Source organism: Aquarana catesbeiana, linkage group LG01 (genome assembly GCF_042186555.1).
Source record: "Aquarana catesbeiana isolate 2022-GZ linkage group LG01, ASM4218655v1, whole genome shotgun sequence".
Classification (NCBI taxonomy): domain Eukaryota; kingdom Metazoa; phylum Chordata; class Amphibia; order Anura; family Ranidae; genus Aquarana; species Aquarana catesbeiana.
This window is the reverse complement of record NC_133324.1, coordinates 311,998,867-312,022,769: the sequence shown is the minus strand read 5'-3', so window position 1 is coordinate 312,022,769 and position 23,903 is coordinate 311,998,867. Positions and strand designations below refer to the sequence as shown.

General features: G+C 40.2%; 1 protein-coding gene across 3 annotated transcripts in view; it reads left to right on the top strand.

Annotated features, from left to right (window-relative positions):
- MYO18B (myosin XVIIIB) overlaps positions 1–23,903 on the top strand; it is an 885,307-nt gene that overhangs the window by 115,965 nt on the left and 745,439 nt on the right. The window lies entirely within an intron of this gene.

Sequence of the window (23,903 nt, the reverse complement as noted above, 5' to 3'; positions counted from 1 at the left end):
CATCTTTCAGCAAACAAATAAAAAAATCAGTTGTGGGTGCCAATAATTATTGCACAGAATTGTTTTTGCACTATATTAGCATTGAGTTAGCAGTGACAACTCTATTGTTTTTATCCTTATAGAATATTTTTTAGAGATGGGTGGGCTGAATATTCCTAAAAAAGAGAACTGCACCTCTTTGTTTTTGGTGCTATGAAGCACGTTTACTAAAATAAAAAACAAAAGAAAGGGCACACCAGCCTTGTGCATTACCATAAAAGTGATTTATTCAAGAAAAAAGAATTCCAATATATTCACAAAAGTAAGAAAGTCAGGCACGTCAATATAATCCAATAAAGACAATCCAATAACGATGCATACCAACAGGGAGCGAGGCATACGCGTTTCAAGGGCAGAACCCCTTTTTGCCTTTGAAATGCATAAGCCTTGCTCCCTGTTGATGAGTATCGCTCGAGCATCTTCATTGGATTGTCTTTACTGGATTATATTGATGTGCCTGACTTTCTTACTTTTGTAAGAATTGTGTTACTTGCAGTCAGGAATACCATATGTGGCATCCCTTGAATCATTGTCACCCTAGACAATGGCCTGTGTTGGCCATGCAAAAGTCTTGCCCTGAATATGGACATGTCTAAGAAAAAAAAAAAAAATGGACTACGATCCATGCTTATGAGAATCATGGCCATAGAGTATGAATCTGTATCTATGCATGTCTGCCCCAAGTCATCCTCCCAGTCCTACCTAATAGGAACTATACTGAAAAAATCAGCACTAAAGAATAAGCACCACCAATTCCACATATGTTATAGAGTCAACCATAGAAGGCAGATCCTCCATCCAAACTCAGGTAAAGTACAGGCATACCCCACTTTTAAGTACACAATGGGGTTTATTTACTAAAGCTGGAAAGTGCAAAATCAGGCTCACTTCTGCATAGAAACCAATGAGTTTCCAGGTTTTATTACCAAAGCTTAATTGAACAAGCTGGGGTTAGAAGCTCATTGTTTTCTATGCAGAAGTGAGCCTGATTTTGCATATTCCAGCTTTAGTAAATAAACCCCATTGTGTACTTAAAAGTGAGGTATGCCTGTATAGGCTCCCTGCCCTTTTCAGATTGGGTATATCTTTAGACAGATTACTAAAGCAAAAACAAAGGGTTCACCAGCCTCATGCATTACCATAAAAGTGATTTATTCAAGAAATTTTTTTTTAAATATACTCAAAAAGGAAGAAAGTCAGGCACATCACTATAATCCAATAAAGGCAATCCAATAAAGATCCTCGAGTGACACTTATCAACAGGGAGCAAGGATTATGCAATTCAAAGGCAAAGGGGGCTCCGCTCTTGAAATGCATAAGCCTCACTTCCTGTTGTTGAGTATCACTCAAGCATCTTTATTGGATTGTCTTTACTGGATTATATTGATGTGCCTGACTTTCTTACTTTTGTGAGTATATTGGAATTCTTTTTTTTCTTGAATAAAGCACTTTTATGGTAATGCATGAGGCGTGTGCACCCTTTTTTTTTTTGCTTTAGTATCTCTGTCTAAAGATCTATCTAATCTGATGAGGGCAGCAAGCCTACACATTGCCTGAGTTTGGATGGAGGAACTTCCTTTTATGATTGACTTTATTACATATGTGGGATTGGTGGTGTCTCTTTAGACATGTCCATATTCAGGGCCAGATTTTTGCATGGTCAACACAGGCCATTGTCTAGGATGACAAGGATTCAAGGGATGCCACATATTATATTCCTGACTGCAAGTAACACAATTCTAGGTAATATATAATTAAAGGTTGCAGACCACTGCTCTTTCTGCCAATGAAATACAGTTGGGTCCCCAACATTGCTGTCCTTGCTTATTGTGTGCACTTTTGTTGGTGGAATACTGTACTTAAAGTTCTTCCACTATGGGTTCCTACATCTAGAACCAAATTGTTAGCAGAATAGTGGAACACTTTGTGGTTTTACATTTATTTATTTATTTCAGGTACTTATATAGCGCCGTCAATTTAGGCAGCGCTTTACATATACATTGTACATTCACATCAGTCCCTACTCACAAGGAGCTTTCAATCTAAGGTCCCTAACTAACATTCATACATACTAGGGACAATTTAGAGAGGATCCAATTAACCTACCAGCATGTCTTTGGGGTGTGGGAGGAAACCAGAGTACCCAGTAACACACACACACACATATATATATATATATATATATATATATATATATATATATATATATATATATATATATATATATATATAAAATCAAGCTAAGCTGAATATATAATACATGTGAAAGTACAGCCCAATCAGAGTTAAAAATACAAATTTCAGATTCATAAAGGGATCATGGCCTGCCTGCTGAGTTATTTAGTTCTTTATTCAGATGTTCCTGTAATGCATCCATTCTACCTCTTCCCTTTTGTCTGTAATATGGTGATTCTAGATTAACCTTCCAGCATGTCTTTGGAGTGTGGGAGGAAACCGGAGGAAACCCAGGCAGGCAAAGGGAGAACATGCAAACTCCAGGCAGGTAGTCTTGGGTTTAGAACCAGTGACCCTTTTTACTGCTAGGCGAAAGTGCTACCCACTACATCACTGCACCACCCTGGGTTCAGGCTGGGTTCTCACTAGTGTGAATCAGATGCAGGTTTCCCCGCATTCCAATTCACATGATAGGAATTTGTGATCGGTTCTCTGTGGTGGCTGCGGAGTGGCTTACACAGGAGTCCTGTGCGTCTTTGGCTCTGATGTAAATTATGAAATTACCATTACCTACAGTTCTCAATCAGATTTAAACATGCTTGGAAGCTTACATGTGATTGGTGATGCAGGAAAGATTAAACTCCTCCTGACTATAAGGCTGGGTTCACATATTTGTGGGTCTGGTTTTGGTGTAGAGTCCAGTGCAGTTTATATTCAATGGTTCAGGTGTTATTCAGGTGCAAATTTGACACTAAAATCGCACCTGAACCGGCTCCATTGAAAGCCAGTCTGGGTCACGTGTTATGCGAATCACATGTGGTTCAAAACGCAGCCGATTCACATATATGTGAACAGAGCCTTAAGGTGTGCTGTATGAATATTTTACAGGGGATTATACAGTTAGATCCATGCCCAGCTTTTTATTTTATTTTAGACGGACTGGTGAAGAGACAAAACCCATATCAGTTTTTTACTGCAGTCAGGCCAAGTGAAGTCTCTCCAGTGGGACATAGATTACAAAATTTTTTCAGTAAAAAAGAAAGGGGTTAAAGCGGATGTTCACTCAATTTTCAAAGTTTAGCTCATTCATATTATACAACAGCATAGAATGCAAAACGGAACTTTTTTTTTTTTTTTTTCGGGTGTACCTGTGTATATGTGCTTCTGTCTTTTTTTCTCCCTGCGGCTATGGGCGGGTATTTTGCGGGTATTGTCGTAATTTCCGCCGCGCCGCACTGTCTCCTGGGAGCTAGTGTCATTGTTCCCAGGAGTCAGTGCGGAGGCCCGCCACGAAATCTCGCGGGATTTAAACAGAACAAGTGACGTTAGACATCGGAACGGAGCGGGAACTTCCTAGGACGCCGCCCGTTGTGATGGCAACCAGGATGCTTACGACGCTCCGCGCCGTTACAACTGAGCATGCGCGGGAACCAGCAAGGAATGCTGGTAGCTCAGCATCACTGGAACTAGGAAGTGAATGCTTGTGGGTTTCAAATGCCCACAAGCAAGATGAAAACGGCTGTCCACATTTTTAAAAACTTATTATTTACAACGAAACCGGACATCTGGGGAGGAAATTAACGCAAAACGTGAGTGTGCCATTGTCATTATGTGATGTTTTAAGTGTTTGAAAAAAAAAAAAATACAAACTGTCAGTGAACAACCGCTTTAAAGTCTTTGTCCGTTTCCTTATTGTCAATGTCTCCGTCCCCTGTGGCTTCTGCTCAACTCATTTTTTTGTCTTGCTGACACAGGCTGTCACAGGGACAGGAAATTGGGTGAAATCTCTCCAATGTAGTCATGGACAGCAATAAATACTTGACCAATTTATGTACTCAGAACTATCCAAAACACACAAAACGTTTTGGCTGAAGATTTGACTGAACTGCAATCACTGAATTCTATCACTTGTTGCCTAGAATAGTGTTTTGCAGTTGTATTGCTAGTTGTGTAACCATTGAATTATTTTTAATACCATGCCTTCAAATCAGAAAATGTCAGAACTGCTGAAAATGGTAATATTTATCATTTCTCAACACTGGTAATGTGCACTATCAAGTCAGTCTCCCCTAATGTGTGTCTGCCTTAAGGCTTTCAGTTCAGGAATTTATAGACGCTATATGTATAGGTTGAGCAATAAAATCTGTTAATCTGTGAAACGATTCATGTGAAATGTTAGTAAATGTACCATGAAAGACAGCTCCACTGCCTAGAGCGGCTCCTGCAAAATTTCCTCCTTGACTCCTTGAGTCTCTCAGAATGATTCCTCTGTGTGATCATCTCACATGACAAAGTGCTAAATAGCCAGAACCGCTCTTCAAATACCTGCCAGGAAGAAATGTTGCCACCAAATGCAGCTGTTTAAATCCGGATCACTATTAATTTGAGAGGCTGCCCTGTATTTATTATTTGTGCCCACATAGGAGTTTCTGGTTAGTATTCATGATATGTGCATTCGTTTACAGCAAATGTGAAACTCATCATTGAATTAGTGGGACTCTAGGGTCCAGTTCCTTATAAGTTTTACATTTTATTATATAAAACAGCTGTCATTTTGTAATCTATCCAGCTGCTGAAGTTTAAATTTGTGAACTCTTCCTATTTTGCATGAGTGAATAACAATAGTTTGCATTGCCAGCTGCCACTTGATTGCTTTATGTTCAAGTCAATCAAAAAGTTGTTTGGTGAATTTGGAATGGGGTTAAACAGTTTAAGCGAGCTCAACTTTTCCCCTCAATATTATCTACCCCATATAGTTTGCTGTAACCCTGAATTCCCACTACCTGTAAGATGGACACTGGCCTCACTAAATGCTGCTAAATAACTGTGGGCACTCCTATATAAAGCAACTGTAGCCAAATCCCTATTTTTTTAAAAGGACCCTGCAGAAGAAGACTTTTACCCCCCACCCATTCCTTGATTTTTTATTCTCTTGCAGAGAAAAACTGCTTGTAAATCTTGGACATCTGACATACATTTGGATGTACTGGATTCCAGATACCACTCTGTGTACTGGATTTTAATTTGTCTGGCTCCAATGGCTCAATAGTGATGTAGGGGTTGGTAGGTGGAACCACAGCATATAGCAGGGGACCAGGAAATGTGTCGGATGACGATTATGCCAGCAGTTTCACTCTGAAAGAGAGCAAAGATTTGAGGAATTACTGGACATTTTTGTAGGGTCTATTTTCTTTAGTTTTATATAGAATATTGATGAGTTAAAGAAGCACTTATTTTACAGATGTCTGTATACAGGCCCCATATAATATTGACAGTCAAATTCTCAATACATTTTTATTTTGCCATTGATCACAGTGACTTCTGTTCCCCAGCATGTTGTACAATAGCTGAGAAGGAACCAAAAATAAAATAAAAGATCTCTTGATGCATGAATATCTATTTTTGTTGTTCTGTATGTGGGCTGAGTTGCCAGTCAGTTGATTACCAAGGTATTTCAGGTACGGGACTGTGTGTTAGATATAGCCCATTATATGTCAGCATTGCGAATATTTCAGGAGAGCATCTAAATAATTTCCATAATAAATATAACCACGTGATATATATAAAAAACTAAAAATTATATATACACACAAATGTTATAACTCTAATAGAAAATATTCAATAAATAATCTATATAGCAATAATAATGTCCGTATGTGAATCCTCAGTGTTAAACATAAAATAGTGTCACTATTAAACAGATTAAAAAAAAAATAAAAATAAAAATTTCCCAATCTATGAGATATATATAAATGAACTATATTGAATCTGGAATTGATGAATTGTGCTTTGAATGTCTCTATAACAATGGTATGGAGCAATCTAGAGGGAGTCCAACAAATATTAAAATGGATAGAGGATAATATAGTTTTGTAAGTGTAAAATCAGGTGGGATGATCGTTCCAAATATTCCTGCTGTGGCTCCTTTGTGTATCTGATCTCTCAGAACTCTTACCTTGAGATTAGTAATAGTAATAGTAAAGGAAAAGCGAGGGATCCCCCCAGTGGCGACGGCGGTAATTGCATGCTATTACTAATCTCAAGGTAAGAGTTCTGAGAGACCAGATACACAAAGGAGCCACAGCAGGAATATTTGGAACGATCATCCCACCTGATTTTACACTTACAAAACTATATTATCCTCTACCCATTTTAATATTTTTGGACTCCTTCTAGATTGCTCCATACCATTGTTATAGAGACATTCAAAGCACAATTCATCAATTCCAGATTCAATATAGTTCATTTATATATATCTCATAGATTGGGAAATTTTTATTTTTATTTTTTTTTTAATCTGTTTAATAGTGACACTATTTTATGTTTAACACTGAGGATTCACATACGGACATTATTATTGCTATATAGATTATTTATTGAATATTTTCTATTAGAGTTATAACATTTGTGTGTATATATAATTTTTAGTTTTTTATATATATTACGTGGTTATATTTATTATGGTAATTATTTAGATGCTCTCCTGAAATATTTGCATTTATTAATTTGGCACTATTTTAATATTTGCGCAAATTCACCTTATTATTTGTTTTATCTGATCAGTGGTTTGTGTCACACTAATAGATTTTGCAGCATTTATTTATACACTTTCACTTTTAAATTGTTTATAAACATTTTTGCACTCATCCATAGTAGCGCGAAGGCACTTTCCCCATTAATATGTAAGCATTACTTTCATTACTCTAATGCCCTGCACACACGGTCGGACTTTCCGACAACAAAACCGTGGATTTTTGTTTGAAGGATGTTGGCTCCAACTTGTCTTGCATACACACGGTCACACAAATGTTGATCAACAATTACGAGTGTAGTGACGCACAAGACGTACGTGATATCTCCATTACGAACGCTAGTTATATCTCTGGCTTGTACTTGATTTTGAGCATGCGTGGACTTTTGTCCGACAGACTTGTGTACACACGATCGGAAAGTCCAACAACAAACATTTGTTGGTGGAAAATTTGAGAACCTGCTAGCCAACATTTGTTGGCGGAAAGTCCGCCAACAAATGTTCGATGGAGCATACACACGGTCGGACTTTCCGCCAACAAGCTCACATCCAACATTTGTTGTTGGAAAATCCGACCGTGTGTACGGGGCATTAGAGTACCTCAGCTCAGCAGCTCTTTACCTACAACACAGTACCAGTCAGTAAATAACAGATAGAACTAGCTGACTTGGATGGAACAAAGGTTGCTCAAACACACCAAATAAGCAGCTGGAGTATTACCAGTGCACTCCCAATCCTCCCACCCCTAATGAACCTTGAAGCTGAGCTTTCAGGTTTTCAAACTTTGCTACAGCAGGCTGCTGAAAACTTTGGTACCAATTTTGTAACTTTTTTTATCAGCCACCCTTTGTTAGGACAGCCTGAGAAAAGAAGGGTCTGTACACTAGAAATGCTTTGGCTATTTAAACAGAAGTTTCAAAGATGTTTTGGACTCACCATGTGTAGTTAACTTCTATGGAATATGAGCTCCAGCCATTTTATTTCCCATTTTATTGCTGCCTCTAGCCATGTTGGGGTTATTTTTCCTTCATTTATTTATTATTCATTCATGTATTGATCAAGAACAAAAAAGAGAGGAATTCTCCCCAGTGGGGACACAGATAACAATAAAAAAAAACAAAAAACAGAAATCCAAAATGTTATCCAAAAGACATGTTTAAGTAGAGTTATGATTACAACATTTACAATAACAACTTTTGTACTTAATTTATTTAAAATTCTCCTTAAATCTGGAATTGCACACTTTGAATTAGTACATTTCTATAAAGGCTCCACTATTCTTATCTATTTGGAGGCACTTTCTTCATTTTGATTACTTTTTGTTTTATCTTTTGCAGTGCCCTGTGCTTTCTGCACTGTTTATATTTACTTGTTTTGCGTGACATTGGCCAATGCACATTGAACTGTAACCAAAACAATTTTTCCATTGTTCTGTTCTAGACCTATTCTGATCTTATATGAGTTCTTGCCTTAATAAATTGACTTTTTTCTTTCATAATAAATGGTTATATCTGTTCTACTATCATTCTGGATTTAACCTTCCAGGCAGCCTATTAGGTTAAATAGTTGCACGACTTTTCTATACAGTATATACATTTACTTATTTATGTTTATCTGGGCAGGCCTTGCTGTGCTGATATAAAGTAAAATCATCTCATCAATTGGCTGTGTGTTACAGGACATGACTTCATACCAAGAATGTAGCTATACTAGACAATCCATCTATGTGGGATAGACCTTGTAATTACAGGTATAACACTTAATACATGGTAATCAGGCTGAAGACATAGCATAGCACAATAGAGAAGCTGCAGCTTCATCATTCTATGCTTAAAAGGGTAATAAACCCAAAAACAAAAATAGTATATTGTAGCCTAGCAATCCTTAAATGTGGTGGAGGCTGCATTCGTTTTTTATGCTTTGTTCCTTTATTTTACCTAGTGATCCAACCAGTATTGTCAGTTTGAGGAAAGGGTAGTGTTAGGTGCAGTAGCAGATTTAGTTAGATTCGACCAACAAATTAAAGCCAAACTCCTGTTAGCACGTTTTAAGCAGTTACAGCAACGTTTCTTTTTGGGGATAAAGGTTTTACATAAATAAACAATGACCATTATAAGCACCCCTGTCAGTGGTAAATGGTTTGCCTCAACCTTCTAACTGCCACTTTTGCTGGATAGCTTGATCTGTTAAAGGAAGCTGAAAGATAACAGACTTACCGGCTAGATCAAGAGGTGAAAATAACGAAAAAAACCCCATATTTTCATATTCAATTAATATCAATAAACATTTAAATACAGCAAATGTGAATCTAGTATATTTTATAGTACAATGGATGTAAAACTAGGAGAGACTATCTAGTTTAAAGCAGAACCCTAGGTTAAAATCAAAACTGAGGTTAAAATCAAAATTGGTTATGGCAATTCCCCCATTATTTGTATCGCCTTAGTTTTATTTCTTTCTTTGTACCAGAAGAAACTGGGTAGTTTACACTGGGTACGCTGCCGCTCTGCTCTTACCGGGGCCAGCATGCATTCCAATTACTGCATGCCAGTGTGGTTGATGTGGAGGAAAGAAGAACTTGGACACCATAACAGGATTTATTGGTGCGGGGGCATAAATGTATACGTAATATGGACTTACGTGGACTTTCGGATAATTGAATGTTAATGATTGCAGTTTTTTTTCAGTAAATGTACTCATTGTTATTAAAAAATCTCATTAAAGATTATACTTCCTGAGATTACTTAGGAAGAACCACCTACGGGAAAGAGTATTGTAGACCATATATCGCTCACTGATTGAGAGTGTATTGGTGTGCTGTGTTTTAGTATGGTGCCCCCAAATTGTACTGTGGCTGATATGAACACTTCACAGAAAATAATCCGCACTGTGCAGAAAACAGTGGGTCATAAACTCCCTTCCCTATGAGAAATTATTATTGTTTTACAGGATTTATATAGCGCCAACAGTTTCCGCAGCACTTTACAATATGAGGGCACATAGTACAGTTACAATACAATTCAATACAGGAGGAATCAGAGGGCCTTGCTCGTTAGAGTTTACAATCTAGAAGGGAGGGTCAAGTGAAACAAAAGGTAAGAACTGTGGGAGATGAGCTGATGGAGAAAATTAAATACAGTTGTTATGTGTGGGTAGGATAGGCTTCTCTGAAGAGGAGGGTTTTCAGGGATCATCTAAAAGCTAATAGAGTAGAAGATAATTAGACAGATTCAGGTAAGGAGTTCCATAGGATAGGAGAGTCTCTGGAAAAGTCCTGGAGGTGAGCATGGGAGGAGGTGATGAGGGAGCTAGAAAGCACGAGGTCTTGAGAGGAACCAAGAGAACGATTAGGTTGTGTCAGGGCTGGGCTCAGAGTATTCCTGCATTAGAGGAGCATCTCCATGGTCTTCGTTCCACTTGGGCACAATTCCAGGAGGCTTTGCAACATGCTAATGATAGGTACAGATTCCATGCTGACCGCAGACGCCTGCCTGCGCCTTCCTGCCAGGTTGTTTACAGGGTCTGGCTGTCATCTCGCAATCTCTGACCTTGTGTTCCCTCTCTGAAGTTCGCACCTCAATTTATTGGGCCTTTCCGTATTCTTCACAGGATTAACCCAGTGGCTTACGCATTAGACCTTCCTTCTAATATGTGTATCTCAAATGTATTTCAGGTCTTCTTATTAAAACCTTCGGTCTGCAACCGCTTTACCACCTCTGTGCCTCATCCTCGCCCTGTACAGGTTGAGAACCATGAGGAGTATGAAGTACAGTCCATTGTTGACTCCCATAGGTTCCGTGGGCGCATACAGTACCTGGTGCATTAGAAAGAGTATGGTCCGGAAAAATGTGCTTGGGTCTCATCCTTGGACATACATGCCCCTGTCTTCTTCCATGATTTCCATAGATGTTTTCCCCTCAAGCCTGGTGGTCCTCCGAGGGGGAGGGGTCGTTGAGGAGGTGGTACTGTCAGGGCTGGGCTCAGCCCTTCCTTCCTCTGAGCTGGCCACTCAGCTGTCGGCTAATTGCCAGCTCCTATCTCTTCACAGTGACTCACCTGTTGATGATATCCTGCTTGTCAGTCCTGCCTACTTAAGTGGTCCAGCCCAGATGATCTCTGCCTTCGCCTTGGTCAACGTCACTGAGACTATCTCCTGCGTTCCTGTTAAAGACTTGCTTGGTTGACATTCCTTCTGGCTCCAGATCCTGCTTGCTGTTCCACTACGCTGATCTCTGGCTTCCTGACTTTCTGGCTTGTCTGACTATCCGTTCCGGTTATCGAACTTTGGCTATGTTTTGACTACGTTTGTTCTATTTACTTTTATACAAGTGTGATTTAACTGTACTTCTGTCTCGGTCTGCTTCATGGTTTCTGACAGGCTGGTATTTTGAGACAAGGATAGTGATGTAGCTGGGGGCTAAGTTGTGGATGGCTTTGTAAGTAGTTGTCAGTATTTTGAATTTAATTCTTTGGGTGAGTGGAAGCCAGTGGAGGGATTGACAGAGAGGAGTAGCAGACACAGAGTGATTGATAAGGTAGATGAATCTGGCAGCAGCATTCATGATGGATTGAAGGGGAAATAGACTATGTAGAGGTAAGCCAATAAGAAGCGAGTTGCTGTAATCAAGGCGAGAGATGACCAGGGAGTGAATTAAGAGCTTTGTTGTGTCATTGGTTAGAAAGGGGTGTATTTTGGAGATGTTGTGGAGGTTGAGGCGGGAAGATTTGGACTGTGATTAAACGTGGGGCTTAAAGGAGAGTTGAGAGTCAAGGACTACACCTAGAACCTTGGCATGCGGGGATGGGCTTATAAAATTAAAAGGTTGGGCTTTAAATAGATTGAGTTTTAGGAAGTGGTGTGACATCCAAACTGATATATCTGTTAGTAAATTAGTGATACGTGAGGAGACGGAAGGATTGAGCTAAGGGGTAGAGAAATAGATTTGTGTGTTGTCAGCCCCTTAGGGATACTGAGGGGCAATATCCATGTGTGCGCTCTCTATCGGTGCCACTTTGTTGGACTTGTGTGGATGATTGGAGACCCACCCGGTACAACTGTGTCCTCTAGACATAGGTGGTGTCTGTTCGCGATGGTAGTGCCGCCATTAGTCCATCAGTGAATCTTCATGATGATCGTTCTGGGTATGCTTTTTATGCAATTACTATACTATGTGTCCTATTTTTGAAGCAACTGGTTAAAATGACTAAAATTACTATTTATACTGTTACTTATTAACAAATTTGATTTTTACTGCACAGTGTGATCGCTTCCTGACAAATGCCCCTGACGAAGGGACGTATTGTGCCCTGAAATGCGTCGGGCCGTCTGGACTCACACAGGAATTCAACACCATTGTCATCATTGTTTTTATTGGTTCGGAAATCCGCAATTTATATATATGTATACATTGTTGAATAAACTATTTTGTATTTTATCTGTATTTTGTTGCCGTTAAAGTCCCAGTTATTATGGGGGTATCTCCTTTTCTATCTTATCGTATAAGGGATGTCGGCAGCTTAAATCAGTATAGTTGGATGTTCTTTTTTATGTCAGCGTAGAAATGGTATTGGAAGCCATCAGCTGACCCAGGGAGGAGGTGTAGATTGAAAATAGGAGGGATCCAAGAACAGAACCTTGGGGGACACCAACAGAGAAAGGCGAGGTGGAAGTAGAATTGTAAGTAACGCTAAAGGTGTGGTTGGATATGTAGGAAGAGAACCAGTGAAATGTACAGTCACGGAGACCAAAGATGTGGAGTTTATTGAGGAGGAGGGGGTGGTATCAAAGGCAGCTGAAAGGTTTCTGTGGAGTGTTGAGGATGAAATCCAGATGGAAGGGGATCAAGAAGGCTATTCTCAGTACGGTGGTCGCTTGTAGACCAGACGTTCATGGAGTTTAGATAAAAAGGGGAGCAAGGAGATGGGGCGTAGGTTATAGAGAGTGGTTGGGGGTCCAGTGAGGGCTTTTTAAGTATGGGGCTGATTAGTGCATGTTTTAGAGTGTTGGGGTGTCAGAAGAGAGGGGGAGATTGAAGATGTGGGTTAGAGAGTGTAGAATAGAGCCAGAGAGTGAACGTACCATTTGCAAGGGAACAGGATCCAAATGGCAGGTGGTTAGGTGGACATTAGCAAGTAGTTTAGCAACCTCATCTATATAGCATTCGTGATAGATTGAATGTACCCGTGGGTATGAAGTGTAAAGTATAGAGGGTATCTAAACAGCAGAGATCTCCTCACTAATTGTATCAATCTTCTGAAATGTATGAGTTTGACTGTCTCTGTAGGGCAGAGAAAAAAAATCAGTGATTCATTCCATGGCTATCACCTATTTGAATTAGTACCATCGGGCAGACATTATAGGATTATTAAAGTTAGAACAAATAGATACAGTAAAAGCTTTTTTTCCATGGGCTATAATTGTGAAATTAATTTAAGTTAGATAACCAACTGGTCAGAGTTAGTGATTTTTTTAGAGATGTTTACTATATATTTTGTATAATGTTTTTTGTGAGTATCTGCTCTATGTTGGGTTTTTTTTTTTTTTTTTTTATAAATTGTCAGGAGTTACCTTTTGAAATGTTGTTGTAAATTTTATTTGCAATGACATTACATCTTATTTTATCCTTTTTTATCTTATCTTCTTACAGTTTTAAGATTATTGATACCTGAACTAAAAGCTTTTCCTTTTCTGAAATTGTGACTATAATCCTTACATTTAGATGACATTTTACCATTTTGGTGAAATTATGTGGAGTCAGTGGGGATGATGAAATTGAGGTGATTTTTAGGGTACAATGAACTATGAATAGCCCCTGAGGGCTCCTTTAAATGATCCTAGACCCATTTTTGAGCCAAAAATGACCCTCCTTAGGTTAATTGTTTAAGTTATTTTCACGGAAAGAAAAGAACAGGCAGTTAAAAACAAAACAGCAGTATTATTATTATTATTATTATTATTATTATTATTATTATTATTATACAGGATTTTTTGTAATTCTTTTATTTCTTTTAAAAACATCACAGGTTAATTATCAAAGAAAAATAGAACAAATGACAGCATATACAAAAGTGATTGAATCGAAAACATGTCACGTAAAGGGTTAGATACCATATCAGAAGTGACAAACAAACATGCCCCTCAGTTATGTGTTCTGCAAAGTGCATGTAGGGATTAAACCGTGCGGTGGAGCAGTCTATGGACTCAATTGGAAAAGCTTCCTAAGTGTCATCTTAATAACCCATTTGGATCTGTATAGCTACCAAGATGAATTAGTGAGATTAAAATTAAAATTTCCCAGCTGGCTAGGAGGATAGCCCCCCAAGAAACCAGCTGAGTCCAGTCGTGGGATGCACAGACAAGTAATATATATCAGGATATTCTCAGTATCTGACTAAACTTTCCCCAAAACTGGAGGGGATTTGAGGGGGAACAGAAGAAGGGAAGCGAGGACGGGGGGGGGGAGGTACAGCGCCCCCCACAGAGAGGGAAAAAAGGGGGGGTGAGTGGAGAGTGGTGAGCGGCAGAGGCGGAGAGAGAAGGAGAAAGTGGAAGAAAGAGAAAGAAAGGAGGAGCAGTAGTGGTGCCCCCCAGCTAGGCAACAACCCGGGCCCCGGAATCATTCAGCCTGTGCCACCTCTTGGAGGTACGATTCAGAATAGATATAGTGTTGCCATGGTCACCAAGTCTCCCGAAAGGCCTCCTCCCTGCCGTACAGTGTGGCGGTGAGATCTTCCATGTTTCGAATTTCATTCACCTTGGCATACCACTGTGTTTTCGTTGGTGGGGACTCCGATCTCCAACACAAGGGTATACATGCCTTGGCGGCATTTAGTAATTGGATGGTAAGAGAGGCTTTGTATTTCTTGATTGGTCGTCTAGAGAGATGCAGCAAGCAGGCCCCGGGGTCCCCCTCCAGAGCAACACCGGTCAAGTGCCCAATTGTGCGTGCCACCTCCAGCCAGTAGGGTTTGATTTTGGGGCAGTCCTAAAAAATATGGAACATCGTTCCCTCTCCCACCCCACACCGCCAACACAGACTAGGAACTTGTGGGAAAAAACGGTGTAGAGTGGAAGGCACTCTGTACCAAGGAGTCACAATTTTATAGCATGTCTCTTGAACTCTGGTGGCCAAGGACGATTTCTGGGCAAAATGTAGAATCTTTTCCCTTTGCGGTTCAGTGAATTGAACACCTAGTTCCTCTTCCCACTTAGAAAGGAAGGGGGAGTGAACCCTTCTGCTGGTGAAATCAGGGATGAGTATATCAGCAATAAACAGTGGCGGGTTGGTTCTTTGTGGTGGAAGATTTGTTCCAGCTCCGTGAGCTGGCACGATATACCCGGAGTCCGTGCACTTGGCGTAGAAAGTTACGAAGTTGGAGGCCACTCAGAAAATCCAATGGAGGATCGGAACCCGCCATCCCGGCGTCCGCCATGAGCTGGCCAGTTGGGCTTAGGAAGTCATGGAGATGTGGCCACCTGCCCCCCGCCATCAGATAACGGAGTAAGGGACCCCGGCAACCGGGTAGAAAATAAGGGTTGCCTGGGATTGGCACCATAGGTGAAGGTATCGGAGATACCGAAGAGTGTCGGAAGGCGTCTCTCGCCACCTGAATTGTGCTTCCTAGTGTAAGGGGGAGGGATGATGGCCTTCGGTATGGGAGTGGTGATCCACGGCCAGCTCTTGGCCGTGCAGTCGGAGTCCTCCAGCTCCATTGCCACCCACTGTTTTGCCTCCGCATGGCAGTGCCAGTCGACTACTCTGGTGAGGTGTGTTGCCCTATAGTAAGCTTTCACATCAGGGAGGCCAACCCAATCTTTGTGTTTTACCATGTGAAGGAGTTGCAATTTAATACGTGGTTTTCGGTGCGACCAGACAAAGTCGCGGAACATCGAATGAATTTGCCTAAAGAAAGGAGGGGGGAGGTGAATAGGGAGGGCCTGTAGCAGATAGAGCACCCTAGGCAAGGCGGTCATCTTGATGGCATTACATCGACCGAACCATGTTAAGGTTAGGGAGTGCCAGTGATGCAGATCTGTTTTGAGACGAAGAAGTAGAGGAGCGAAATTCGCCTGGTATAGGTTGGCAGGGTCAGGGGTGATGTCAACTCCTAGATAAGGGATAGTATCGGTTGCCCAATGTAGCTGGTATTCCGCGCGCAGACGGTGTCCGTGCCCACCATAATGTTAAGTAAAGAGGATTTTGTTAAATTAATTTGGAACAGGGAGAGAGCCCCATAGACTCAAAAGGAGTGAAGTAAGATAGGGAGTGAGGCAAGTGGGTCTGCCAAGAAAAAGATAAGGTCGTCCGCAAAAGCGGCTACTTTATGGGCCCTGGATGATTTGTGAAAACCGATAATGCCCGAGTTCGCCCTTATCCTGCAAAGGAAGGGTTCCAACGCGAGTATAAAGATTAGCGGGGACAGAGGGCATCCCTGTCGGGTACCATTGCGAATGGTAAAGTAGCTCGACCTTGTCTCATTGACCTTAACTGCAGCCGTAGGATGGGAGTAGGGGGATAATATCCAACTAAGCATCGATGAGCGAAGACTGATGTGCTCCAGGATGGCCTGTATAAAGGACCAGTCTACACGGTTGAAAGCCTTCTCCACGTCTGTAGACAGCAGGAGAAGGGGCCGCCGTGACATCCTGGCTGCATGAATTAGGTTTATCACCCTAATGGTGTTATCACGGGGTTCTCGCTGCGGTACAAAACCCGCTTGGTCCCTATGAATCAGGCTCGGTATATGTAGGATTATCCTATTTGCCAGTACCTTGGCAAACAGTTTCAGATCAGTGTTCAGGAGAGCTATCGGCCGATAGCTTCCACACCGCAATGGATCCTTCCCCTTTTTGGGGATAAGGGATATGTATGCTCTTAAAGTGTCAATGGGAAAAGAATTGCCTTCTGTGATCGAGTTAAGTGCAGATACCAAGGGTTTAGAGAGCGTCTCAAAGAAGGTCTTATAGTACGCCGGTGTGAAACCATCCGGGCCTGGGGCTTTCCTTGGCTTCGAGTTTGCCAGTGCCACACCCAGCTCCGCCAAGGTGATGGGTTCCTCTAGTTCTTCCTGAACAGCAGTCGGGAGTGAGGGCATGCCCGACGTGGCCAGATAGGATTGGGGGGTAAATCCCCCAGCGGAATTCGGGTCCTCAGGTGGTGGCCTGTCTAGGTTGTAAAGGCTTTCATAAAATGATCGGAACTCTGCTGCGATATCAGACGATGCGGTCATCTTCCGACCGGAGGATGACAAGATGTGAGAAATATAGGTTTTGGTACGGGGGCCACGTAGTGCTCTGGCTAGTAGCGAACCTGGTTTATTGGAGTACTCGTACATCGTTCGGCGTGCCCATGCCAGTTTTTGTTTCGTTTTATGAAACAAAAGTGTACAAAGCTCTTCGTGAGCTTTGAGGAGTTCATGGTGGGTGGAACGGGCAAGACTAGCCTTATGAGCGCACTCTAGGGAACGGATCTGAGTGAAGAGTTCGTCTATGCGGCGTGTTCTTTCCCGCTTAAGGCGGGCACCTATGCTAATTAAAATGCCCCTTACAACTGTCTTGTGGGCCTCCCAGACCATTAAAGGGTTAGGGACTGAGGCTTCGTTTACAGAGAAATACTCCCGCAACTTGGCCTGTATTTCTGAGCGGATCTCCTCTGACTGCAGCATAGCTTCATTAAGCCTCCACAAGGGTGGAGTCCGAGTCATCGGCCCCAACCGAAGTGTCAGGTGTATCGGCGCATGGTCCGAAAAGGAAATGACATCTATGGAGGTATTCACCACCCTAGCTAGGTCTTTATGTGATAGCAGCAAATAGTCCAATCTCGAGTAGGAGTGGTGGACTGGAGAGAAATACGTATAGTCCCTATCCTGAGGGCGTGACAGACGCCAAGCATCTGTCAAGCGCAGAGCATGGAGGTCCGCTTTCATTCGCTTGAGGCAGGCGTAGGAAAGATAGAATGAGCCGCGTAAGGGCGTCTAACAGGGGATCCATCGTAAAGTTAAGGTCCCCCCCAAAGATGAGCACCCCCTCCGAAAACTCTAGTAACTGAGGTAGTAACCTCCGTAAGAATTGTGGGTGGTCTACATTGGGAAAGTAGACATTGGCGAAGGTGACCTGCACATCAGACACCCTCCCCTTCAGGAGTGTTTGTATTAGCAGGGATGTTGAAATCACAGAGAAGGATTATGGGAATTTCCGAAGAGAGAAAGTAGTGTAGCCAGGCAGAAAACTCATCAAGGAAAGTCGTAAATGGTCCAGGGGGCTGGTAGATCACAGCAATTCTTAGGGAAGTTGGAGAGATTAGACATATACAGTGAGCTTCAGTGAGCTTCAAATAATAAGAGGGAAAGAGAGGGAGCCTAATTAACTGCTAATTCTTAGGTACACTAGCCCAAAGCACTCAATCAGAATACAATCTGATGAAGTCAGGCTAAAACAAATTTGATTTTGATTGGTTGTTATAGGATGGTGCACTTAAGAATGTGCATTTATTAATAAGAACTCTGTATTAGGTAAGTGAATAGAGATTTTTACACTCCAAATTGACTCCATCATGTGGGTATTTTTTCAAAACCCTAGATGTAAGCGAGAACACAGAGACTTTCTGCTTATGTAATGACACCACCTAAAGCTGCACAGATGTTAGTAAAATTTCCTTAGTACTCTTAAAGAGGTGCTCCTCATAAACATCTGCAAGGATCTATTAGTTTGTATAATGTAGTAACTGGAGCGTGCGGCAGTCTAATAGGGTACAGTTGATGGTTATTACCAGAACCAAACTTACCACCTGAAAAAAAAAAAACTCTACAACACAGGAAAAGTTCCATTCATTTCACAAGAAGTGGACATTACAAGGTAAAATCTGACTATTGAAAAATTTTATATACAATCATAGCAGCAATTACTGAAAATATTGGAAACATTAGGTTTTACACTCCTGAAATAAATCCGACACAAAATATGTTATTCCATGTAATGCATGATCAGTCTAATCTCTATGTATATTGAAAAAAATCTTCAAAATTGTGAATATGGTGGTGATATAGAATTATTATGCTTTCCATCTATATTTGTTTTATCTTGTTTTTTGCCTGTGCAATAAAGCTTCATAAAAAAATTGCTCCCCCCCCTCATAACCTGCTCTGTAGCTACTTAGAAGATGGAATGTCATGACAAATTAGCTTCTACAAGCAATCAATCATTAGAAACCTTAGTGGGAGGAGTTTAAGTGTCTGGCAGAGAAATGTATTACCAATCAATGCAATTTCACTCCCCACTAATCAGTTTGACTTAACTGCAATGGCTGAGGACATCGCTGAGAGTAAATGAAAGATTCCCACTGCAGTTAGTCACAATCCAACACATTTGTCTTCTGTGATTTTTTTTTACAAATGGTTTTTAACTGCTGTCTGCCATCACATAATTAATAGCATAAATATGGTACACATGACACAAAAATGTGAAGCATGGGTAGTGCCATTATTTATCAGTATCCATGTACATGGCTTACCTGATCATAGCTACTTTATCACAATTTCCTTAATTTTGCATGTTGTGCAAACCATCTCTTGTACATGTCATTTAGAAAAGACATAGAGAACAAATAAATACAGTGTATATAAATGAAAGCAATAACTAATAATTATTCATGCATGTATTAATAGGATGCATCAGGGTTCTGTTTAAATTTAATCCATTTGCAATTTACTTTATTTACTTAATAATAATCCCATTCAAATACGCTTCTACAACAAGAGAAAGGATTTTTAGATAAATAAATAAATAAATATAAATATATATATATATATATATATATATATATATATATATATATATATATTCAAAAGTATTGGGACACCTGCCTTTACATGCACATGAACCTTAATGGCATCCAGTCTTATCCCGTAGGGTTCAATATTGAGTTGGCCTACCCTTTGCAGCTACAGTATAACAGCTTCTGGGAAGGCTGTCCACAAGTTTTAGGAGTGTGTCTATGGGAATGTTTGGCCATTCTTCCAGAAGCGCATTTGTGAGGTCAGGCACTGATGTTGGACAAGAATGCCCAGCTCGCAGTCTCCCCTCTAATTCATCCCAAAGGTGTTCTATAGTGTTGAGGTTAGGACTCTGTGCAGGCCAGTCAAGTTCCTCCACCCCAAGCTCGCTCATCCATGTCTTTATGGACCCTTGCCTTGTGCACTGGTGCACAGTCATTTTGAAACAGGAAGGGCCAACCCCAAACTGTTCCCACAAAGTTGGGAGCATGGAACTGTTCAAAATGCTATGGTATGCTGACGCCTTAAGAGTTCCCTTCACTGGAACTAAGGGGCCAAGCCCACACCCTGAAAAACAACCCCACACCATAATTGCCCCCTTCACCAAATGATTTGAACTAGTGCACAAAGCAAGGTCTATAAAGACATGGATGAGTGAGTTTGGGGTAGAGGAACTTGACTGGCCTTCACAGAGTCCCGACCTCAACCTGATAGAACACCTTTGGGATGAATTAGAGCCTGCAAGCCAGGTCTTCTTGTCCACATCAGTGCTTGACCTCACAAATGCGCCTCTGGAAGAACGGTCAAAAATTCCCATAGACACACTCCTAAACCTTGTGGACAGCCTTCCCAGAGTTGAAGCTGTTATAGCTGCAAAGGGTGGGCCAACTCAATCTTGAACCCTATGGACTAAGACTAAAATTAATAAATACTATATGGCTTTAGAGACAATTTCTTCCTTGTTCGTCTCCATAGGCACTCAGTCAAACATTTACTGTGTCCCAGTTGGATGCTTATGTCCTACTAAGTACTGTATAATTCAGTTTGGCATACACATTAGATCTTGGTTGGATATTATCCATAGTTCTTTACTGAAAACATACATGCATACTGTATTATGCATATAATTTGCTTATAATACCACAAAGAACCAGGCTTCTGTTTTTAGAGGAGAACAGTAGGGGAATGGGGATTGACAAAGAATATCTGCAAGTATTCTCATATACATTGAAGGAGTCAAAGTGTAAGTGACCAAATTAATTCTATTGGAGTCTAATTCCCAATAATAATAATGGAACCATTTTAAAGTGTATACATATAAAATAACACAAACCTCTAAAACATTTTAATTATGATAGCTAGCTGATTGTACTAAATAATTACCTGGCAAAGTGTTAATCTTGGGAACAATGCAGCTAAACATTTTCCCAGCTACTAATTTGCAGAAATACTGTATGGAAGAAAGTCTAGCTTTACACATACTCTGTAGTGAAACATTATGATTTTATACTGATGCAAAAGAAAGAGATTACCACAAATGTCTCTAGTTTTTATTTTGGCATCCATCTTGTTCAACGTATTGCTCTCCTAGCTATATGCTTACCTATATGCTGTATTTTCCATTATCATTTGACTGGCTCTAAAACTGACACTGTAAAAATGAAGTCCAGTCTGTTTATTATATTATGCGTTGCTGTGCTCTGAGCTCAGAAGAATGTATCTCTCAATATAAAGGAAATGATAGGTTACTGCCTTATCCAAACAGGTAGATTTTTTTTTTTTACAGAGACATTACATATAAGACAATAAGACATACACACACATCTTATGCATGAGTGCACACTGAAGAGAGGTCTCAATTTAAGTTTAAACTTTGCAGTTGACCCTTGTCATCCTTATATCTAATTAACTTGGTTTAAATAGACACTGATTAGATAGTAGGATGGTAGGAGAGTATGGCACATACCCAGATCCAGAACATAAGTTTAGGTCTCTATTCAGTGTTTGCCTAACAGTTCTGATCCATGGCCATGTTGTGCATTAAAGGGACATTTTCTATCAGTTTGTGCTGGCAGTAGCTTTACCCCAGGCTAAGCCCAATTTTTTGGTATTCCCATGGGGGAGCTATAGCTTTTGATGTCCTAGCTTGACAAATCCTCTAAATGTAACCCTACCTTCTGCCCCTTACAAAGGATTGACTGTGTCAGAATTGTGTGCACAACTTCCTCAAGGTGTTCTCGGTTGTCTGAAAGTTCCTTGGGAAATGTCCAAACAGCTACTCTTGTGCTTCAGTGGGATGGGACATGCTGTCGGGATGGGTTCCAATCTTTGAGACACAGCATGTATCAGAAGAAGATGTCTACCCACCCGCTGCCCAGCCTGGCGAATGTCAGTACAGCCTCCACTGGTACAGTGCTATGTGCTGCAGCTGGAAGTGAACTGTGATGTCCAAGATGAGGAAGATTCCTGAAGTTCAACAATGTTGACAATGGAGATCACATTACTATTACTGCATGGGGAAGCAAGGGGGGCTGGGCGAGAATTTTTGATTGCAGTTCTACTTTAAACCCTGTATGCTGTATGATGGCATTATTGAACAAGCTTTGCACTCATACATTATCAATGCAGGCTAAGCGGCCTTGGCAATTCTTCTTATTTGACTTCAGTTTGAAATTTTGTAAAAAAATGATGGTATGTTTTATAAAAATGCCCTGTAACAAGATAAGCAATCATTTTTTTGAGTGCTTGTGTACAGTATATTGAACTCTTCACTACATGATCCTCTGTCCAAGGCCTTTGCTATTGTATTTGGCTGCTGTTTACCACTGGTTTGTCGGGTTCACTACACCAGCAAAGCATTGAGTCTTTGAAAAACATTCCCCCTGTCAGCAACATATAATTAATACAAGCACTGGTCTTGTTAGAATCCTTCTCCTAGTTTCAGTCACTGCTATAAATATAATTTTTCTAAAATGGTAATTATTTGTGGACTAATTACTTCCAAATATTTGTTGTATCATCAAACTGCTATTTAAACACAATTTTATTTATCCCTCACTGAACAGAGCTAAAGGAATAGCACAAATAGGCATTGCCAGTTTAGTGAAATGACAGACAAGCTGCTTCTTGTCCAGATATAATTACCTAGAGTTACGAATCAGCCTAGTACTTTCAAAAATATACTCCAATATAATCAGCTTCTGTTATTATTTTCTACGTAAATCTGTTAATAAATTCCCTAGAATTTCAGTGGATTAATGTTCTATCTATCTCTCTATTTAAATATGCATAACATATCAATATTTGCTGGGAAAAAATCTTTCAGACAAGGGAAATGGTCTTTGCTATGCTTAATTCCATTGTTCTGTCTTTGTTCGTTATATTTGGCTTTTCAATTTAATCTCAGTACATAATATAGCTGTAAAAGATAGATTTATTTGCGATTGCGAAATTGTACCATCTCATCTTATATGTTAATGTTAAAAATGTACCTTTTAAAATATACCTCTAATGAAAACTATTTTCCTTTTGGTGGAAGCTAATGATGCCGTTGCATCAATCAAAGCTTCTACTGCTCTGTGTGTTCACTTACAGCATAGTAAGTGAGAACAATGGCTGGATCTATGTCTTAGTTATTTTTCTGTATATATATATATATATATATATATATATATATATATATAACACTAGCCACAAAAGATTAAGGAAACAACTTTAGCTAGAAAATGTAATATGTAGTTAATATGTATGTGTGTTATTATTATTATATTATATATAGCGGCAACAGTTTGTGCAGCACTTTACAATATAAAGGGAGACAGTACAGTTACAGTACAATTCAATACAAGAAGGTTAGGAGGGTCCTGCTCATGACAGCTTATGATAATCCAATAGGAAGGGGCAAATAGTACAAAAGGTAATAACTGTGAGAGGGATGAGCTGATGGAAAATTAAAAAGTTCACTTTTTAGAAGGAGGAGAGATAGGCTTTCATAAAGAGATGAGTTTTCAGGGATCAGCTAAGGCTGGCCATACATTATACAATTTTCTTGTACAATTTTCCTTTAGATTTACCAAAACCATATAATATAAAGTCAAACCTAAACACTTCCAATTTGTATGCAATCAGGCAAGCCATAGTTGAAGGTTAATCTAAAGGAAATTGAATTTGAAAACTGTATAATGTATGGCCACCCTAAGGGTGGACAGAGAAGTAGATAGCCAGATAGATTGGGGTATTGAGTTTCAAAGAATGGGAAAGACTGGAGAAGTCCTGAAGGTAAGCATTGGAGAGACACAGAAATTGAATGCAGACTTATAGTTTTATCCAGTCTATCTTGAAATGAACACACCTCTGCCATACTATATAGCCTGAAAGGTGCCTACAC